This window comes from Buteo buteo, chromosome 8, assembly GCF_964188355.1.
Source record: "Buteo buteo chromosome 8, bButBut1.hap1.1, whole genome shotgun sequence".
Lineage (NCBI taxonomy): Eukaryota > Metazoa > Chordata > Aves > Accipitriformes > Accipitridae > Buteo > Buteo buteo.
The window spans coordinates 419,551-425,550 of record NC_134178.1 but is presented as its reverse complement, the minus strand read 5'-3'; the positions used below and the strand labels follow the sequence as shown (position 1 = coordinate 425,550).

Below are 6,000 nucleotides of genomic sequence, written 5' to 3'. Positions count from 1 at the left end.
TCACACGTTTCCCAGACGCTAACCGCTCACACCGCAGTCCCCGACAGAAAACACCTGCCGTGGGGTAACCTCCCCCCTCACAAGGCGCTCCCTCTCCCCGGGCGCGGGACCGCGGAGCCCCCGCCGACCCTGGCCCTGCCCTGCGCAGCCGCCGGCGCCCCCCAAGTCCCGCTCCCCCCCGCCGCAGCAAGGGGACGGGGACGTGCGCCGTTCCCGCCGAAGCCCCGGCCGCCGCCCCCTGAAGGGCCGCTGGGCGCGGGCCCCCCGGCCGCAAGATGGCTCCAGGGAGCGGGGCGCCCCGCGAGGGGACGGCGCCAGGTTTGAACGCGGGAAGACCGCGGGGAGGCAGCGCAGGGGAACGGCCGGGGCGCCGCCGGCCGCGCCGCGCTCGGGGCCGCCTCACGGCCACCCTGGAGGGGGCGGCTCGGCTCCTAACGCGCCCGCTCTGGCGGGGCCGCCCCCCGCAGGTACGGGCGAGGTGAGGGGATGCCGGCGGCCCCGGGTCCGCGCTGCCCCCGGCGAGGGACGCGGGGCCCCCGGCCGCGCAGCCGCCGCTTCCCCCCGCGGCGGGCGGAAGGGGGTCGGCGGGGGGGGGGGGCGGTGGTGGTGGTGATGGGGGGGAGGCCCGCGCCCCCGGTGCCGCTGCCGGGCATGCGCGGTGCCCCCGGAACATGGCGGCGGCGTGAGGCGGGCGACGGCAGGAGCGGCTTGACAGGCGCGGGAGCCGCCGCCGGGGACCCGCTTCCCGCCCGCCCGGTGAGTGGCGGCGGCACAGCCCGCAGCGGCGGGCAGGGGAAGGGAGGAGCGGGGAGAGACCGGGAGGCGAGGCGGGGGTCGCGCCCCCTCCCCGGGCTCCCACCGCGACCTCCGCCCGCCACTGGCCGCGCTGGCCGTCGCGGGGAAAGGAGAGCGGCGGCGGCGGCCCAGTCCCCGCGGCCCCGTCCCCTTCCTTCTTTTCCGGGGGGGCGCCTCCGGCTGCCGACCCCCGCCCGCCCCGCCGAGCTGGAGGCGGCGGCGGCGGGTCCGGCCGGGGCTGCCCCGGGCTCAGGCGCCGCGTCCCGGCCTCTCGGAGCTGCCCGCTCCCCTCCCCGGCGGGCTTGAGCTCCCGCCGCCCCCCACCCGCGGCAGCCGGCCGGTGGCTGGGGCGGGGGGCGCAGCTGCCAGGGCGGCGCGGCGGGAGCCGCTCCCCGGGCGAGAGGAGCGGGGCGGCTCTGCCTCTCCTCTCGGGGCGGTGGGGGGGTGTGTGTGTGGGGGGGAAGGTCGCGGTTCCCGGGCAGCGGGAGCCCCGGTGAGCAACGGCGGCGCGGGAGGGTCCCCGAGGGGCCCGGGGCAGCCGTGCGGGGGCGGGGGGGGGAAGTTGGCGTTGTCCCGGGCCGCCGGCTGCCCGCCCCGCCGGTGCCTCCGTGGCGGGGCTGCGCCCGGGACGGGCCCCGCTCCCTGCCGCCCGCCCGAGCAGCGGGTCCGGCGGCGTTTGACAGGAGCGCGGGGAAGACACGCCTTCCCCGGCCGGGGCTGGCCCCGCTGCCTCCCCCAGCAGCGGCGGCGGCTCCGCGCCCTCCTGGCCGGGGCGGCGGGGCTGGGCCTGCCCCCGCCCCGCTCCTCGCTGCCGCGGCGGCTGGCGGGGTCCTGGGAAACGGTGGTTAACCTGGAAAAGGGGACACGCGTTAAAAATTGGCTACTGCGGAGCGTGCCCTTGTGTTTGGTGAGGAGGTTGGGGGAGCTGCCTGAAGGCTGCGCGGCGAAGGGGCGGCGGGGCGGGGGCACTGGCCGGCTTGCCATGCGCTGCGGCACCGTTCCCGTTTTCTTCGGAGTTAAACTGCACGTATGGCATGCGTCGATCGCCGGCTGAAAGGGGGTGTCTTGCGTGGGGAATGGTATTTTCCATAGCTGCGGGATGGTCCAAAGAAAGCGGTTCAGGTATGAAAAGTTCTGTTCTTACGGTGTTGTGCATCATTGCTGTCTTTAGCTGCTGGGACAACCTGCAAAGCAGGTTGCGGTGCTATAGTAATAAAATTAACGTTCAAGTTAAATTTTATGCTCAGTTATTCTTTAGGAGTAAAGAGACACTTTAAGTGTTTTTTAAAAATCTCTAGCTAGTTACTTGCCGCACTTTAAAGTTGAAGTCTTTCCCTACAGTTATTTTCTGTTTCTCACTGGTGAGTTTGGCTATAGGAGATAGCCAAAAATAATTCTAAAAGGTTTAATGAAGAGGCGAAATACTGATATGTTAGTGAGTTCTAATAATGTAAACTTCACTTGTGACTCGTGTATTCTGACTAGTGCAGGCTTGGTGATTAAAACTTACAAAGCATAGGCTTTGTAGATATGACGGTAGCTTTTCAGGGTGTCCTGTGCCTGACTTGTAAACAGCTCTTCAAGTTTGACTGGTTCTGAATTTTTAATTATTCAGAGTACAGTCTTAAACTTCTGGATTTTTAGAGCTTTCATAGTGCACCTTACTCTTTGGAAGTGGCAGAGAAAGGCAGTCGGGGAGGCAGTCACTTAGGGTCAGTAACAACTGCAGCACTTGTGGAGATGCAAAGAGTAATGACAGTAAGGCATTCACTGCGTTAGTTATGTTTGAAGCTGTTTTATTAACATCAGGTAATAAATAGGGGAGTGAACGCTTTGCAGTGTACCAGTTCTCCACAGGCCACCATCAAGTGCTGCTCAGACCGCAGCAATCCACAACCCATATGAGTGGGCTCACTGGCGGCGCGTCCAGGGAAATTACTCGTGCAACCAGGCTGCATGCTTGGGGGCAGGGGGAGCTGGTTTTCTCCCTTAGGGTATGGTAAAATATAAGTACTATTTAAGGATGATATTACTTGACTTGATATAAAGAAAAAGTACATCGAAGACACTTCTGTTGGTACTTTGTTTATGGGAAGTTTCGCAGTAATGCAAGCAGGAGGCAGCATCAAAGAGTATATGGTAAAACTGAAGTTGAGACCTGGAAGTACTTGTACAGCTTTTAACTTTAACACGGTCTGGTCTTGAATATGAAAGTAATGTTTACGGATTTTGTTTGAGACTCAGCGGATGGAGTTGATGTTCTATTTATCTATTTGGTGTAAATATGTAGTAATATTTGTGTAATAAGGTCGTAATATTTGTGTAATAAGTTCATAATATTTGTGTAATATCTTTCAGGTTGCTTGGTATTGTATATTTTTATAGTAGTGTTCAGATTCAGCAAAAACAAATGCTGGCTTTTGATTAGGTGTTATAGCTGCAAGTATAAACTCCTTTCACACCAATTAGAAGCTGTGTAGATATGCAAGTGTGACTGTCGCTCATTAGAATGGTCTTAAAATTCGGTCATATGTTAAGTGTTGATCTTGAAGTAGGGAGGTTAGGGAAGAAGCAGTGACAGTCCTCTAAAATATGTTTCCTCAGACTTTGTATATTCCTACTTTGAATGTGCAGATGCCTCTTTTTCCCTTTGATGTGGCTGTCCTCGCTGCGTCCAGACACTGTGCCCTCGTTAAGTCAGAGGTGTTCTTTTCTGGAGTAGCTGCTCGAGTTCAAAAGAGGCATTGGAGAGTGTCTCCTTTACAAAACCAAGTGTAACTTTGTTTTTGCTATTGTGAAATTTGTAGTACTGAGGAAGTATTAGCTCCAATATCGGTCTGTAAGTTGTGTGTATAAAACAGTGATGCAGCTTTACTTAAGAAGAGAGAATGCGAAAAAGCCTGAAACAAACGTAGGTAGCTCCTTCTGCCCTTTGCACATGGTTGTCTGTCTTGTGATTTTGCCTCATTTTTTCCTTACTGTTCCAATGGGATTGTGAGCTGTGAGCGAGCCCTGTTTAGTCCCTCTGCCTCTGCAGTCGATCCATAATGGAGTGGATGTATGGGGAGAAATTAAGTCCTCAGTAATTATACCTTGATATTAAATAGCATCACTAACAGGAAATGACATTTGTCATTAACTGTCCAGGACACTGCAGCTGGCTTTCTTACTCATCTGGATGCACCTACCTCAAACAAGGATGGGTGAAACACACAGTTATTCTTGCATGTTTTAAGATAATCTTTGAAAATGCCATTTGACAGTCTACTGTAATATTTTCTAAGTGTGAATATAGAACAAATTACAGCCGAGAGACCAGGACACTGCTTCAAGGAGTCTACAGAGGGGAGGCTGTTAGCCAACTTCTTGACCTCCACAACTGCAGGGCATTTAAAGTTCTGTTCATTCCCATTTGCAAGAAATAGCCTTAGGGACCCAGCCTTAGTGCTGATTGCTTCTTCCAGAGATTAAAATCTTAAATGTAAAGGACTATACCGTTTGTGTTCTTTAAAGTGTAAGACATGCAACATAAATGGCCCAGAACTCTGAGATCTTTTTAGCATGTGGGAAGAGCCAGAAAATCCCTTATAAAGTTGTTGAGGCTTAATAGAGCAGTTTGTAAATGTGAAACGGAAAATTATTTGTGCTTGAATGTTACAGGTGTTTTCATTCCATGTAGTAATCCTGGTATTTTTGCAAATACTTCTGATTTGCAGTTTTTGGCTCAATGCAGTTTGAAATCCCAGAATATTTGTTAACGTTCTGATGCGATTTGGTGAATGATTCTTTTTTACTGTGATTTGTGTTTTGGTGTATGAGAGTGTTTTTACTAATACAATTTGTACAGCTTCTTTGGAGACTTCTTTTAAGGTCCAAATGTTCTATAATTTGGTGATATCTTGATGTAGTGGTAGGAAGCTTTAATATTAGTTATATGCGCTTATGTTTATTTTCGCATTGTAGCGATGACTGATAATGGCGAGGTACGTGTGGTGTGTGTGAACAGCTTTACTTACGATGTCTAAGTGGAGAGATGTTTCATTTGCTTGAGGTATAGCCTCTAAAAAGTGAAACAGTTAAGTCCTTAAGTGAGTTGTAGTTTATTTTAAGAGTGTATTTCTGTGTAAATACCATTTTTGTACCTTCACATACCTGCCAGCTGACTTGACTTGCGTGGGCAGTGAGGGCTGAGAGTGTGTACCCAGCTCCTGCTACCCCTTGCTCCTGCAGCAGTGCTGGCCATGGAGCAGCAATGCTGCCTCTCGCTCCTGGGAGCAGCAAGAGATGATTTGGTGAGTGACCAGCTCAGTCCACTTGTGGGTGTGTGTGTGTGAACTCCTCAGGTTGCCTAAAACGGGTATCCCGTATCTGTGATCTCCTCAAGTATATCTATCTATGGTCTTTTGGGATGGGCAAGGGGGGCTCACAGGAGTGGAGGGGTGGCTTCAGGTACCTGAGTCAACAGGGAGCAGGCTCCCTTTTTACCTGCAGCAGGTACATAGACAAAGAATAACCAATGCATAAATGGTGATGATAACCCTCAGAGGTCTTTACAAGTCACCTTATCTCTTCTATTTGGGCTTGCTCTGATACTTTCTCTTGCATACAGTGGACATTGGGCACAGATATATACAACTAGACCATTTGTGGTAGAGGGGATATACTGTCTCCTACGCTTAGCAACTCTCCTCCCAAGATCCCTGTCACAAAAAGTAACAGCTTTAGTTTCAATGTCCTTAGAATAGGACCAAAAATCCAGTATTTTCTTATGTTAGATCTAAATGAATTGAGGAAGTATACACTACTTCTTTGTGATGGTAAGTTACATGTGTCTCTTATTTCAGCAGCGTAGGTTCAAGACTGATTCATAGTTCTGGACTTTAACAAAGGTACCTGCTTTATGGGTAGTGGTTGATCATTTTGGATCCAAATTGGTGCAATACTAAGTGTGTGCTTGTTGTGTTTCTTCCATGTCCACTCTTCCTGCCTTTCTGAATTACTTGCAGAGCCTAATATCAAAGTCTTTCTGAAATACTGAAACCTTTAACAGAATTTTAGTGCCCTTTTGCTTGTTTTAGGAGGGGGGTATAGCCTTTCTGCTCCACAGGGAAGATGCTGTCTAGACATCTTATGTCCAAAGTAATCCTAAAGTACTTTTTCGGATTTGTGAGAATAATGCTATACGCAGCTCAAGTATGAACAGTG

At 52.5% G+C, this 6,000-nt stretch overlaps 1 protein-coding gene across 1 annotated transcript in view; it reads left to right on the top strand.

Annotated features, from left to right (window-relative positions):
- Nucleotides 1-674: 674 nt before the first annotated feature.
- Nucleotides 675-6,000, top strand: part of SCML2 (Scm polycomb group protein like 2) — a 74,953-nt gene continuing 69,627 nt past the window's right edge. The window contains exon 1 of the mRNA XM_075033383.1: nucleotides 675-756. The gene's annotated coding sequence lies outside the window, so the exon portion shown is untranslated. The remainder of the gene's footprint in view (nucleotides 757-6,000) is intronic.